At 32.8% G+C, this 16488-nt stretch overlaps 2 long non-coding RNA genes across 2 annotated transcripts; one reads left to right on the forward strand and one right to left on the reverse strand.

Moving 5' to 3' along the window:
* The first annotated feature begins 2484 nt into the window (after nucleotides 1–2484).
* LOC107962118 (uncharacterized) lies at nucleotides 2485–5208 on the forward strand. The gene is made up of 2 exons (XR_001701518.2): nucleotides 2485–3311; nucleotides 3953–5208. It is a non-coding gene; the product is annotated as an uncharacterized lncRNA (long non-coding RNA).
* On the reverse strand, nucleotides 4716–5660 carry LOC107962119 (uncharacterized). The gene is made up of 2 exons (XR_001701519.2): nucleotides 5427–5660; nucleotides 4716–5028 (listed from the first exon to the last, which is right to left on the reverse strand). It is a non-coding gene; the product is annotated as an uncharacterized lncRNA (long non-coding RNA).
* Between the last annotated feature and the right edge of the window lie 10828 nt (nucleotides 5661–16488).

A 16488-nucleotide genomic window follows, 5' to 3' on the forward strand; every position in this document is an offset into this window, starting at 1 on the left:
AAACTTTGTCGACTTGAACCTTTGGAAAACGGAGTAAGGCTATATACTCCTTCACAGTAGGCACCAAGTCTACCTTCCAGAAGGTGAAGCAACTATACGCCGGGTTCCAAAATTGAGCCATAGCCCGAAACAAGTACTTATCCACCTTGATATCGAGCAGGTAGGGTAAGTCACCATAACTTTGATAGAATAGCTGCTTGGTCTTATCATCCCAACGAGCCCATATATCCCTCAATTCTTGGAGTTCAATTTGGGTCACATTGATGCGAGTGAAGCCCGACAACCCCGATGTATACCCCTCAGTTAGGCTATCCCCTTTCTCAAGTTGCGTCTTCTTTGACCACATACGGACAGCTGCATTATCCTTTACTTTATCAAGGAATTTGCTCTCCATAACAAGCTTTCTAATTTAGCAACCGAACAGAAATTGACACATCTTTAATATGAAATGACATGCAAAACATAATCACAACAAAACACAACAAGTTAGTATCAAAAAATAAAATTTAAGAGAAATAGAAAATAGTTAAACACCTAACTGGGTAATCACTAGAGTTCAACATAGCTCTACCTAGGGCGGGCTTCTAGAGTTCACTCTATGCGACTTGGTTCTATGAAAATGGTACCTGAACTAGCAGATTCCTCAACCCTCACCCATTATAGGCTCATGCAGATTGAGTTCAGTTCAGGGGAATACATTTCCCTATGGCCATGCGGAGGTGAAATCCTCACGAAGACATAGGTACGGATGTATCCCGGAAGCAGTTCACTAGCCCATGTGGAGGTGGAAACCTCACGAAGGCGTAGTTTCTCACTTCTACTTAAAAATGTGTGACCACAATGGTCATGCAAGATGATGCGAAGGGATATAAAAAACTCAAAATGTAAAACACGAATAAAATGACCAAAAACCATAAAACCCATGAAATGCAATAAAAGGATCGTATGTTAAAATCTAAATTTTAAATTTTCAACAAACAGACAGAAAATAATCAATTTTACGACATGACTCTCTTATTAGTCCCCAGTGGAGTCGCCAAGCTGTCGAAACCCTTTTTATTTTGAAAAACCAGGATTGACTTTAAAAACGAAAGTTTGGAGTCGCCACCAATCCTTTTTTGGTTTAGGTGTGATCGGATCACCTAATAAATCATTTTATTAAAATATGGATTTTGGCCCAACGAAAATCAAGAAATAGGTTCGGGAGTCGGTTACGTACGAGGAACGATTAGCACCCTCGTAACGCCCAAAATTGGTACCTAATTGATTAATTTATGTCCTAATGTTGAAAATTTAAAAAAAAACATTGAAATAGGATCCCCTAAAAAGTGTGTGCACAACTCGAATTGGATTTCAAGATTCACTCGTTTCAAAGAAATAAAATACCACATCCAGCACGTTAGGACACGATATTTTAAGCCTCCAAAAACTGAGATCACTTCATGATTTCCAAAACGCAACAAGAAAGGTATTCAATTATTTGGACCAACGAAAAAAGCGAAACCCTACACGTTAGGGTACGATTTCTCGAATTTCCAAACATAGAACATTGCCTTATTTTAGAAGTTTTTTTTTTAAATTTGTAGTTGCAATAACGAATTAAAAATACTTGTTTGCTTGAGGATAAAAACAATCGATATTGAGTAAACACGAGAATTGAAAACATAATGCAATTACAAGGGAAAAAATAGTTATATGTATGAACAATAATATGTAAAAACGATATGAAAGCTAATGACGAGACATGATATGCAAGACAACACAAGAACTAGGAGTCAATGATATTTAAAGATTATTAAATATATGCAAAGCAATAATACAAGCAAAAATTCAAAATAACTTATATGCATATAAAAACTGACAATATATGAATAATTATTAAAATATATATATATATGTTACGTAAGAAGAAATTCAAAATAAATAATACAAAACATAGACAAGTTAATCTAACTAATGATGTAAATATGAAAATGGAAAAAAAAGTGTAAATGATATATACCAAGATACTAAAATAAATAAAATATACAATAATCCTTTAAAAAGAACTAAATTATACATAAATAAATTTAAATATATATATAAATTTAAGAAAATACTTACATAAAATAATACGAGAACAATAATGTACATGGAATAAAGATAATTTTATCATAAATTATATATGTATAATAATATATAAAGGTATTTTAACTAAATATTATATAAGAATTTTAAAACAACACTACATAATATAGAATTTTATAATAATATTTTTATAATTTAAACAAATAAAAATAGAGTAGAAAATTATTTAGGTAACCTAAAAAGTATATTAAAATAAATTTTTAAAAGTTGAGTACCAAATAAATTTAAGAAATAATGAATTATACATGTAAAAAAAAACTCAATTGAAATAAACCAAACTTAAAGAGATAATTAATGAATAAATAGAACGTCAAATTAAAACTAGGGACCACAATTCAATGCGCACAAATTCTCAAGGACCAAAAACAAAAATGACCCAAATCTCTAAAACTCAGCACCTGGGCGCGGGCCAAATTAAAAAGTATGCAAACTTCAGGGAAGATTTTAAAAGACAATAAAATATGGATTGGGCCAATTTAGAAGTGGACTCGAATGAGGGGGATTAAAAGTGTAAATCCCCCATTTAAAAAGCAAATGCACGTGAACCAAGTCATCTACTGACTTTTTCCCTTCCCAATGCTATTTTACTTTATTTCTTTAAATTAAAACCAGCAAAAATCAATTTTTACTTGAAAGAAAGCATTTTAACTTTGATTTCTTTTTTTAAAACAAACCCCAAAACTCTTTCTGCTTCCCCACTTCCTCTTTTTTCCAGTCGCAAACAAGGCTAACACCAAGCCTTCAATCGCCTCCATGACTGATTGCGACGACCGAAGCAAGGCTTCCCCGTGGTGCGAGTGCGACGTCTGGTGAGTTCCTCCCGGATCGTCTTTTACACATAAAAGAAAAAAGGAAAGAAAAATAGTAAAATCGTAAAAGGAAAAAAAACTTCAAGAATCACCTTTAACAAGTGTTGTTATTATCGATCTCTGCTTGCTTTTGATTTTGTATCTATATTCTCTCTAACCAAAAGTAAAACAAAAACCCCTCGTACAAACAAAAAATCAAGCTTTTATAGCCAAATACAAACGGTTTTCTGGCCATTTTCTTGCTTCAAAATCGCAGGTTGTGGAGTTGTGGAGTACATGATCGTGGGGCATGGACGGACGAGCTAGGGGGTCGTGCTCAGTGTGCCGACGCACGTGGTGGAGGGGAGCAGCAGCTGTTTCCTTTTTTGCTGAAAGGTTAGTCTAGTATTGGGCTGTTTGGGCTCTAGGGTAAGATTTATTTTGGGCTTATAATTGAGTTTGTTGTTTTTGTAATTTTTGGACTTTTTTGGATTTTTATATGGGTTTTATTTATTTTAGGTTTATTATTTATTGTAATTGGGCTGGCTATTATTTATTAATGGACTTATTTAATATCTTGTTTTATTTTTTGGTTTTTTTGTATGTGTATGGGCCCGGGCCAAAAATTGGGTCTACAATAATCTCTTTCGAGCATTTTTGTTGAAATCGCGATTTTTGGACTTATAATATTCACGTAAAAGAAGTTATGCATATTACTCTAGAAAGTCTCTAAATAATATAAGGACCTGAAACAGGGCCGCTAGTCAGGACCAACCAGGTTCAAAAGTTGGAAACATTGGAAAAAGAATATTCCAAATTGTAACTACTTCTTCAAATTTTCTGTCAAAGATACCGCCTAAGCAAGAAGACACGATGGTATCAATGATAGAACTTTGATGAACTATGAGTGATGACACATTAAGCTTTTAAAAAAAGGAATCACTTTCATAACATTTCTAAATTCATAATCATTCATCTAGTTAGGAGCATCGGACTCATTTTTATCATGACATCCTAATTATTTGGTATAAACATAGGTACAGGAAATCGATTCTAGAAATCATGCCCTTAGAGGACGGTGTAGCGACATCGGTGAATTTACAGATCTCTTCTCCCTAAAATTACAGTGGAGTAGATCGAAGACGGTGAATCTTGTCTTCCTGAAGTTGCAGTGAAGCAGATTTAAGCTACCACCCTATCTTCCTAAAATTGCAGTGGAGCAGACTGAAGATTGTAGATCTTGTCTCTCTAAAGTTGCAGTGGAGCAGATCGAAGACGGTGAATCTTGTCTTTCTGAAGTTGCAGTGAAGTAGATTTAAGTCACCAAACATTGCAGATCTTGTCTCCCTGAAGTTGCAGTGGAGAAAATCGAAGACAATGAGCCTTAACCCCCTAAGTAGTAAGGCAACAGGCTGAAAATTGCAAGTCTTATCTCCCTAAAGTTGCAGTGGAGCAGACCGAAGATTGTAGATCTTATCTCTCTGAAGTTACAGTAGAGCAGATTGAAGTCACAATCCTTATCTCTTTGAAGTTGCAGTAGAGTAGGATAAAAATTACAAGGCTAGTCTCCCTGAGTTACAGCGGAGCAAATAGGAGCGACAATTCCTATATCCCTGAAGTTGCAGAGGATCGGAACAAGGCTACCTCGAAGAAGAAGAACACCAAAGAAGTCATGATTCTACGAGACCGAGCAAATTTGACCCTCTTTGAAGTCTTTGCTCTATTCTTGTTACACGACAACGAGTAAAGAGGGGTAGCTGTAAACAGGCCAATTTGCCCGGGCCCAAAGAAGAACCAAAATCCAAAATAAATTAAAATTAAATTAAATGTTAACAGTCCATTAAAATGTCCTAATTACATAGCCCAAATCCAATAGCCCAGTTACAAGCCCATTTGCAAAACCAATCAGCCTCATCTCTAACCTATAACCCTGAAGGCCCGATAGGCCCAATACCTAAACCAAATTTCAGAAACCCTAGCCTTTGCTTAGTACTGCAGCCTCCAGGAGTCGTACAACCCCCAGCCCGTAGCACGGTACGACCGCCACGCGCACCTCCGTACGCCCCAACGTCGAGTGCCACATACCCCCCACAGCTGGCCCCATACCTCCGCACTTGCAAACAAACAAGACAAACCATAGCAGCAAATAGAAAAAGAAGAGAAAATTGTATTTTTTTTATTTTTTTAGGATTTCGGCTATAAAACCGAAAGCAATATATTGCTCGTTTTTTTACGAACGCACACACACAAAATAGAGAAAGAGAAATCCAAAAAATAGTAAAGTGATTTTTAAGTCTGTTTATTCTTTTTTTCTTCTCATTTGCTTGCGATTTTAGAAAGAAATATTTGAGACGATACCAATAAAGTCCCGAATATCTCAGAAATATTAAGATACGGATGAGGGTCAGATGATATTAAGTGTTTTTCTTACATTCGGCTTCATCTTCCTTGATTGAACAACATTAGATCTAGGTTTTTTTTAAAAGAAAATAAAAAAATAAAATAGCATACCAGGTTTCCCCGAATGGTGCCTTCGTCGGTGGAATCTGGTCACTGCTCGTGCATTGTCGGCCACCGAGAAAATGGTGGATTGGCAGTCGCTGGAATGGGTCTTAACAAATTGATTTTATGACTGAAATTAGGGTTGAAAGGGTGGCTGCATTTGAAAAGAAGGAAATAAGGTTTTAAAACCTTTGCTTGAAACGACGCTGTCCAAAAAAGGGGGGGATCCGCGTGTTGACCCGTTGGGTAGGTCGGATCCGCGCCTCTTTGTTTTAAAGGGTTAATTGCGCGTTGGGTCCTTCCCCTTTGTGCGGTCGCTCAATCACACACCAATTGTTTTATTTACTCTTTTAATTTGGCCATGTAATTTACACTCGTTGGCGAATGGATCCACGCCTGAGCACTGCGTTTTGGGAACTAGATTATTTCCAGTTTGAGTCCCTACGCATTTGCACGCGCCGCATATTGGTCCTTTTTATTGTTATTGTTTTATTTTCAAAATTATCCCTCATATTTTAATTCAATTTTAATTTAGTCTTCTATTAGTATAGCCTATTATTTTACAACATATTTAACGTTGGTACATGTGTTGATTCATTTTCAATAGTTATACAATTATTTTGAAGTTTTTTTTATCTTATTATTTTCACATTATGCATCCTATTCCTTTAAAATATTTCATACATATTTGCTTAAGCATTGTTCTTATTAATTTTTAATTTACAATAACTATTATTTCGAAGTTAACCATCTACTTTTTTTGACAAAATCATCGTTTTAAAATTCTTTTCACATTAAATTATTTTAATACCTCATTATAAGATGTTGTTTAAATATTTTTTTTGTATATATTGATATAAATTATTTTAATAGAGTTTTCCATTTAGAACATCTCTTGATTTATGATTCATTTAACATTTTATATATATATGACACCATCTTGAGAATTTCATTTTTGTGTTTATAAAATCATTATTTTTAAATCTCTCTCTATATTATATTATCTTAGTATCTTATCATGTATCCTACCATTCTTTCATATTTTTTAAGTTATTGCGTATATTGTCGTTTTTTTTTTCTTCTTAATGAATTTATGTTGAAAATATTTCGCATACCATTTGATTCAAATAATTTATCCTATAATACTCATTTCAATGATTACTTATATATCCTTAGTTTTTTTTTACCCTAACCATTTTAAATTTATCAATTCATCCACTCATATAGCATATATATCGTGTGTTCATTCATCTATTTCGAAATTGTCTTATACCAAATTGACTACTAAATTCCACTTTGTTTTGTATATGATTGGTTGGTCGATTCATATTGTGCCATATTTATTATTGTTGTATATCATTTAGTCGTTTTATTTGTTATATTAATCATTTGTCATCCATGCTTGCAAGTTTGATTATATTTTTTTAGATCAGTTATGCTTAATTATTAGTTTGTTAATTGATTGCATCTCATGTGTGTCTATTATCCCATATCATTGTTTTCCACTTGGCTTATGAAATTTGGTTTTATAAGGTCCAAATCTTTAAGATTAATTTCGTTTCATTGCAAGTCGAATTAATGCGTTTTAAGCTATTTTTATAATTATTCATTTAAAAATTCTCTAAAACAAAGGCAATACTCGATGTTTGGCAATTCGGGAATCGTGCCCTATCATGCTGGGTTGTGATTTCCCGTTTGTTCAAAACAATCGAATATTCCTTTGGAATTTCGCTCATGTCTTTAAAAACCCTTCAAAACGAAGGTAATACTCGATGTTTGACAATTCAAGGAATCGTGCCCTATCGTTCTGGGTTGCGATTTCCTGTTTGTTCAAAATAATCGAATATTTCTTTAGAATTTCACGTAGGATTCTCTAAATTCTAAAATAAGGCAATGTCCAATGTCTAGAAATTCGAAGAATCGTGCCCTACTGTGCTAGGTTTCTATTTTTTCGTTAGACTAAATAATTGGGCATCCTTTTGCGATTTTCAACATGTAAACTTTTGGAAGTCGAAATTTATCATGTTTTCGAAGGCATAAAGGATCATATCCTATCGTGCTGGATGTGATGCTATATACCTCTTAAGCAAGAGAATTTTGATGACCAACTCGGGTTATTCAAATGTTATTAAAAGGAACCACATTTCAAAAACATTTTTAAATCTTAGACATAAGGACAGTATCTAATCTATTTGGTACCAATTTTGGGCGTAATGAGGGTGCTAATCCTTCCTCCTACGTAATCGACTCCCGAACCCGTTTTCTCAAATTTCATAGACCAAAATCGTTGTTTTAGTAAGCCAAAATGTTTTATTAAAATGACCAAACTTCTTGGTGATCCAATCACACCTCATCAAAAAAGATTGGTGGCGACTCCACATTTTGTTCTCAAAGTCGATCGTCCGTTTTTGTTTTCAAATTTAAGGATGGTTTCGACAATTAGGCTTCATACCCAACACACATACCATCAATTTCTTATAGATATATTTCAATATGAATAAAATATATACATGGGTCAGTGAAGAAATCACTCTATCCTCACCTAAAGTAGCGGCACACCAGATCCAACCATCTGACTTGCAATCACTGCTCAAGGAACATAGAAACATTATCAAAACTTGTTCACATACATTTAACCATTTTCCCAAACATTAAAAACCTCGTACAAAACCCCTTTTCTCTTTAATCTTATTGTTCAACCAAAATTAACAAGTTTACTCTTCAAGATTCCACCTACATAACCGAGATACTCACAAGAATATGAAGGAATCTTCTACTTTAGATCAGATCATTAGTTCTAGCCCAAGGGAAGCAAACCCTAGATGGCTTCTAAAGAAAGCCACAGAAGTGTTTTCAAAGGAAATAAGAAGATAAAATGTCCCTCTCTCTAGCCCATTTAACTAATATATATTTACAGATAAGACCTATGTTCCACTAGTGAAACTTGACACGTGTTACACTCTTTTAAAAATATCTTCATTAATGGTCTATAGTTGTAAATGCAAATATAAATAAGAATCCAATAAGGACAATATCTAGTTACCCTAACCAAAGGGGCCCGAATTACTATCCTTACAATGCAGCTAACCTTGTCACTCTAATACCATGGCATACTACACCTCTAGTGAGTACTCCTTTAAAATAATCTCTCCACCTGGCTGTTATATCATAAAATAGTAATTGGATACTAGGACTTCGCCAGATGAGTTATTACATACTTTTAACCATTTAACACAGACTTCTTCTTAATATGCAGCAGAATACCAAGAAATCAAGTTCTTACTTACTCTTATGGTGGTTACTAAACATCTAAATGTACACGCCAAATAATAATCTGGGCGTATAACACTACGCTAGATAGACTCTTTACTACTATTCGCCAAACCTTTAAACCTGTCAAAACTAGGGTGTTACATTAGCATTCTTTTCTTATTCAATGATCTAGGAGGTTGGCCCGAGCTTAAGAGGTTTTACTCTTTCAACTTTAGTGAAAGGATGAGTCCATTTAGTTAAAATAGCTCTCCATTCTCGTTCATTAGTTGTCTTAATGAAAGCTTTCATCATAACTTTACAGTAAGCAAATTTTGATCCATTGTGCATAAGGGGTGCAAGACTCAAGATCCTTCAATTGCAAGCAAGTAAATCAACTAGGATAATCACAATTTTAGAACTTTCGACAAGAGGATAAACAAGTACAATATGACAAATTTTTAATGTTTTATTTTAGTTTCTACTGCTTTTGCCTCTCTTTTTTTATTTCTTAAGGTATCTATTGGAGCGAGCCTAGTAACTAATCTTCCGCATTCTGTAGGCCCATTAAGGGAGTCGATGTTGGCCACAAGTTTTAAAGCTGCTCCATACCTAGGGCAAGGATCAAACCTTCGACCATTGGTTAAGGTAAAAGAGACCCTTGCCATCTCACTTAACTTCCTTAGTTTTTTTAACCAAATCAAGACTTAAAAGAAAAATATTTTTTCAATAACCAAAATGAAAGTGAATTAAAAGTTGGGTGACCAAAATGAAAGTGTAAATGGACATGATTTGGCGTGTTTAGTTAGCTGTCGTTAATGATTTAATGTTTAATGACTAAAATAAAAACGTCCTAAAAATTTAGTGACAAAATTGCAATTTCTTTTAGCAAAATGAAAGATACTTAAAAGTTGGAAAACTAAGTGATAATTTGCCATAACAGAAAGTAAAAGAATTATGATAAAAAACTATTCTTAAAATTATTTCGAAAAAAGAAAGTTAATCAAAATTTCAAGAAAAAAAAAGAAAAGGAAAAAAAAAGATTAAAACTGGATGAAGAAACAGATAAGAAGAAAATTTTGATTTTCAAGATTTGACGTTGAACTAAAGGTGTGCATAGGTCGGGCCGAGCCGAGCTCAACTAAAAATTTAGGCCCGTTTGCTAGGCTCGAGCCCGACTCGACTCCAAAAATAGGCCTAAAATTTTACCCAAGCTCGACCTGGATAAAAATGCTAAAACCCAAGCCCGACCCTGCCCGCCCATATTAAATTTTATATTAATTTTTTATATAATTTTAAAATATATATAATATCAAAAATATTAAAAAAATCAAAATAAATATTTCCCAACAAATTGAAAATAAATTTTAAAAAATGTGTATACTTAAATAACACTAAGATAGATGGAACTTAACAAGCAAATGTCTCTAAAATAATAAAAAAATTAACAAATGTCTTTAAAATAATAACAAAATTAATAATAAAATAAGTGTTATACAATATCCAAACAATAACAATAAAATCGTAAAATGGTAACAAAATAGGGAGAAAACAAGAAAATAATATAAAATATATATATTTTTTGTCCTTTAGTGAATTCGAGCCGGGCCAGGCCTGGGCAAAAAATGCCTTACCCGAGGCTCGGCCTGTTTTTTAAATGGGACTTATTTTTTTGTCCAAGCCCATTTTTTGGGCCTATATTTTTGCCCAAACCCTCCTACATTTTGGACGGGCCTTCGGGCCGGGCCAGGTGACCTGACCGATAATCAAGTTGACGTTGAACAATGTAACTTTAATTCTATGGTAGAAATTTAATCACCTTTTTCAACAAGCATATTAATTTTATAAAGAAAGGATTATATGAAATTGGGATATCTTATCATTTGTATTGTTTTCTAATAATTTAATGTCATTTCAGCATTTCATTTTGAAAAAAAAATCAAATTCAACATGATGTGTTGAAATTTAGTATGAAAATATTAAAATACTCTAATTTAGTGGAAATAAAATTTCACTTTATTATATAAAAGAAAATGGTATTACTTTATTTTTTAATAGGATAAATTATAAAAATAGTCGTTGAATTATGTCTTTGGTTCTATTTTGGTCACTCAATTATTATATTTTTAGATTTAATTACTAAACTTTTCAAAACTAAATATTTTATTTTCTCTCCCGTTGCATTAGATGAGTGACGAAAAGTTGACGTAGGCTTTTTTATTGGTCTAATAACAAATTTAGTCCTCAATGCTTAAACGTTCTATCAATTTGATCCTAGATATAAAAATTTTTAACAAAATTAACCCTCAATGTTTACAAAATTTGTCATTTTAGTTAAAAACTAAAAAAAAATTAATAAATTTAGCTTGCAACACTTATAAAATTTGTCAATTTATGTTTAATTCTAAAAATTTTAAAAAAATCATTTTAAGTTCTTTAGCCCACCTTTTGATTATTTGATTAAGCTAAAATCAAAATCAAAGGAGGAAGCATGTCATTGAAGAACATAATCTATTTCGTTTTTATTATGTAGTGAAATTTTTGCTAATTTTTTTTATGTAGTGAAATTTCATTTACCATTTAGTTCATTTTGTGATTAGGCTTTGAATCTCTCTCTTAACATATTTGAGGTCAAGGCAATGTTGCCACTATAGATTTGTCGCTGGATGTTTTATACTGTCTAAATTCATTCTCTCAATGTTTTTAAAATTGAATTTGTGGTTGATTGATCAGCTCATCAGTTTATTAGTTCAATTAATTCAACGAATTTGATAAAAAATCATAAAAAAACTAAAAAGAATGATTTAACCATTTTTTTAGCTAGTTCAATCGGTCTATATCAATTTGTTATTCAATTGATTCAAAGCCTTTGTAACAGCCCGATTTTGGGACTAGTCAGAACTGTGGTTCTGAGACCACAAATTTGAAGTCAAAAAATTTATTTTATTGTTATTTTGGAGTCATAGCATGTTTATATTAGTGCATGAAAAAGTTGGTGAATTAATTTTGATGTTTGTGAGCCCAATTGTGAAAAAGGACTAAATCGCATAAGGTACAAAAGTCTTAAATTGATAGCTAAGGTGTCAAATTTTATATGTATCATAAATTGAGGGTCTTTGAAGTGAAATTAGGCCATTAAATAGGTGATGGCCGGCCATGAGACAAGGAAAATCAAAATAGTCAAATATTATGTGAAGTTTGTGACTTATTTTGACCAATAAAAGAAAGACGATATCATCTTATTTCCCTATTTCTTCTCCATCAATTTTTTCAGCCATTTTTAGGGGTTTTGAGCTTCAAAAATCTCAGCAACCTATTCCTCTTGCAAGCAAGTGATTCACATACTTTTTGTTGATGATTTTTGCATTTTTGGACCCCTTGAAGCATAAGCTTTCAAATGAGGGGACAATTTTGTAAAATGGTTGAAAGTATAAGGTTTTGCCATGAGAGAAAATAGGTTGTTTTCTAAAATTTTATGGAAGAATATAAATCTTAAATAAACAACTTTTGTGAAGAGATTTCTCATGAAAACCCTAATAGGACCATTTTGTAAAGTTTGTTAAATAGATAGTAATATTGTGAAATATTGGAAATTTGGGGTTGTCATAAGAGAGATAATTGGTAGGTTAGGCTTGGATGATAAGGAAATTCGATAAAAATCCATTTTCAGATCTAGGGGTAAAATGGTCATTTTGCCAAATTATAGATTTATTGAATGCCTAGATCAATAAAATGATTAAATGTGTGAATTTTTTTTATTATAGATCAAGAAATTCAAAATCCAAACTTAGACCGGGGGAAGGCTAAGTAAATTGATTAGACCGACTAGTCGCCATATTTTGTAACCCGAGGTAAGTTGTATGCAAATAACACAACTACATTGTCATTATATGTGTTGAGTAGATTTAGCATGAATTTTTTGATTGTGGAAATGAGAATGTATGATGACAATTGAGATAGTAAAATTCCCGGTTGAACCATAGAAAATAAATCGGATATTCATGCCATGACATACAGGTTATTGTGAGCTAGTGTAAGACATGTCTGGGACATGTATCGGCCACATTATGAGAGCTAGTGTAAGACCATGTCTGGGACATGGCATCGGCATTGAGACGAAAGCTAGTGTAAGACATGTTTGGGATATGCACTGGCCTCGAGATGTAAGCTAGTGTAAGACATGTCTGGGACATGCATCGGCTATGAGATGAGCCAGTGTAAGACCATGTCTGGGACATGGCATCGGCATCCTACCCTATGTTTGAGGCTTAATAGATATCCGGTAGTGTTCCGAATGGTTCAACGGTGAGAGTTATGGTTTAAGATCATGAGAAAAGTATAACCGTGTTGTGAGTGATACAGGTACCTATTTGTTATATATATATATAAGATGAGAGTTCGATATATGTTATATGATGGGTATTGGATAGTGATGAGTAAGTTGTGCTTACGCCTACTTTTGTATTAAGAGCATGTTGTTAAATGGTAAAATTGTTGTTATGTATTTGTATGCTTCTTACTAAGCTTTATGCTTACTCCCTCTCTTTTCCCATTTTCTTATAGTGACGCCTAAATAGCTCGAGGATTTAACGGACGTCGGAGGCTATGATCACACTATCATCTGAAGCACTCGGTATAATTAGACTTCTTGTTTTTTAGTATGGCATGTATATGGCTTAGACTTTATTGTTTTGTGTCCTTGAAAAATTAGCCAAATATGTGGCTTGGGTTAAATCATTTCATTTTGTATAAGGCCATGGATAATGGTCAATATTCATTTTGATATTGTGTAGAAGATGTTACTTTTTATCGATGAGTAAATTTGCACAATTGAAATGTTGTCTATTGTGGTTGTTTTGGCCATATGATGTGCCATTGTATTGGTATAGAGTGATCTTATGCAGGTTATGTAAGTAATGGTGGCAAAGAGGCTTGGTAAATAGCCTTATTTTGTCCACACGGATAGGCACACGGGCGTTTGTTTAGGTCGTGTGTGACACACGGCCAGCCCCATAGGCGTGTTGTCCGGCCGTGTGTCCCCTGCATGTAAAATATGCAAGTCAATATGCATGATAGTAAACACACGAGCAGAGACACGTTCGTGTGTCTCAGCCGTGTGAAGGGCACGGCTTAGCACACGGACGTGTGCCTTGGCCGTGTGGCCCTTAAGGATTGGTGACATCAGAAACAGAATGTCCAGGTTTTTGTACACAGGTTAGGACACGGGAGTGTCATGGCCGTGTGAAGGACACGGGCCAAGCACACGGGCGTGTGCCAAGCCGTGTGAAAACCCCTGTAGGTGTGAATCTAGAATTAATTCCATACGAGTGGAGAACACGGGCGTGTCCCTAGGTGCTTAGGCTGTGTGGACCACACGGACCAACAGCACGACCATGTTAAAATGGTCACACGGGCGTGTTGCCCCCCACACGGGCGTGTGCCCCTGTATTTAGTAATATTTTTCAGAGTTCGTGGGAAGATCCAAAATATTCCCAAATGGTTTTAAATGAACGTTTAAAACCTTATAGGCCTTTATTATGGAGTTTTGATAAAGATCGGAAAAGTTTTAAATTTGACCTAATTATGGTGACCCTGAACCGTGTGAATGTATGTGTTCAAGTTAAGTAACGCCTCGTATTCTGTCCTGGCATAGGGTACATGTGTGGGGTGTTACAGCCTTTCTCTAGACTAATAACTTAATCGATTCTCGATCCGACCAATCAGTCCAATCTAGTTCAAAAAACCTTGCATTCCCCAGCTAGCTTGGGCTTATTTACATTTGAATTAGGGAAAAAAAAAGAAAAAAAATTGCTTCATTAGGTTTCTGTTGGTTAGCTTTGAAGGTTCTAAGCGAGTGCAAAAAAAATCAAAGGGTAAAAGGACTAAAAATGACTTTTTTTTAATTATATATTTTGTAAGTTTTTAGAATTAGAGAACTAAATTGACAAATTTTGTAAATATTGAGAGCTAAATTTATTGATTTTTTTATTTATAATTCAGACTAAAATGACAAACTTTGTAAATGATGAAGGTAAATTTGTTGAATTTTTTATATGTAGAATTAAAACGATAGAATGTGTAAATATTAGAGGGGCTAAATTTGTTATTAGGACAAGAAAAAAAGCCCACATCAACTTTCCGTCGCTCATCTAACAGCAACTAGAGTAAAATATTTAATTTCGAAAAATTTTATTACTAAATTGAATGACCAATAATTGAATGATCATAATAGAAAAAAAACATAATTGAGGAATTATTTTTATAATTTAATTTAAAAAAAAAACAAATTACAGAACCAACTTAAAGAATTTTTGTTGTTTTAATAACACTTCTTTCTTCTTTTCTTTAACGTAAATTCTGATATTTGAACACATGAACAATATATTTTAGCTCAATAAAAAGATTATTTTTGCATTATTTATGTTGTGTTTTTTTGTTATTATACATTGTTACATCATCTCCTCGTTTAACAGTCAGCCACACATTTTCTGATTGCAAAGGAGGGATAATCCTACTCATATATTCAAAGCAATCTTGTATGGCTTGAGAAGCAAATCTGTATATATAAATGTCCATTCCTGATATTTTTAGGGTCATAGACAAAATAATAAGTTGGACCCTTTTAAATATATATAATAAAATACAATAAAAATTAAAAAATTTGTGGGTCTTAAGAGATAAAGCATTTATGATGAAAAATTAAAAGTCTTGAATTTTTTTTTCGACATTAAAAGTTAAAAAAAAAATTTTAACCCCTTCCAACCTTTAACCCTAAACAATTGCACTTTCAAACAACCCTAGGACCAGGCTTATATATATATATATGAACCACTCATATATCTCCAAGAATATAAATACACATACATAAAGATTATGGAGTGGTTTTAAAAGACAATAGTTGTTGGTGTTTGGAGTTTAGAGCAAATATTAATTGTACATTATGTGGGTTAGAGGTTTTCTTGGGTTGGATAGGACCGAGTTTAAGTATAGTATTAATATATTTTATATTTATTTAAGTTAGGTTTTACTCGGGTCGAAATATGGGTTTAAAATTTTATTTAAACTCGTTTTAGATCAACTCATACTATATTTTTTATTTTTAAAAAATATATTTATATTATTTTTAATTTTAATTTAATAATTATATATTTTTAATTTATTAAAATTTGATATATAATCAATTTAATATTTTTTTAATGTTTATATTATATTATTTTATGTTACTATAAATTTTATATTTAAATGATATAAATTATAAAATATATAAAAATAACAAAATATAATATATTAGAAAATTAAAAAAATTGAGTTGGCCATACTTAATTCATATTTTAAACGAACTTAATTTTTTTACTTAAATTTTTTTAAAATTTAATATTTTTATCTAAATTTCTTTAAATTTGGAATAGACATATGGACGGACAAGTCTAGTAATCAATCACCCATAATATACTATTCCCCAATGAAAGGCTGTAACAAAATAGCACGCCAGTTGGGCTGTGGTCAATATACAAGGAACCAGTATAGGAATGGGGTATTAGAGTAGTGGACCACGGATCCATTAGGACAGGCCTAAATTGAGTCTAGCACACGATAGCTAAAAGCAGTGTGGTTACGTCATAGTCGATGAGTGGAATTTGGAAGCGGGGACTGGGGACCCCTTCAGTTTCTTAACTTTTGGTTCATGGATCAGAAGACAAGGTGACCAAAATTTAATTTTAAATTATATTTTAAATATAAATTCACCTTTTTATTATTTATTTTGAATTTATTGAGTTATTAATTTTTATGTGCATAGTATGAGATGGCATTACTCTTTAAT

Source organism: Gossypium hirsutum, chromosome A06 (genome assembly GCF_007990345.1).
Source record: "Gossypium hirsutum isolate 1008001.06 chromosome A06, Gossypium_hirsutum_v2.1, whole genome shotgun sequence".
Lineage (NCBI taxonomy): Eukaryota > Viridiplantae > Streptophyta > Magnoliopsida > Malvales > Malvaceae > Gossypium > Gossypium hirsutum.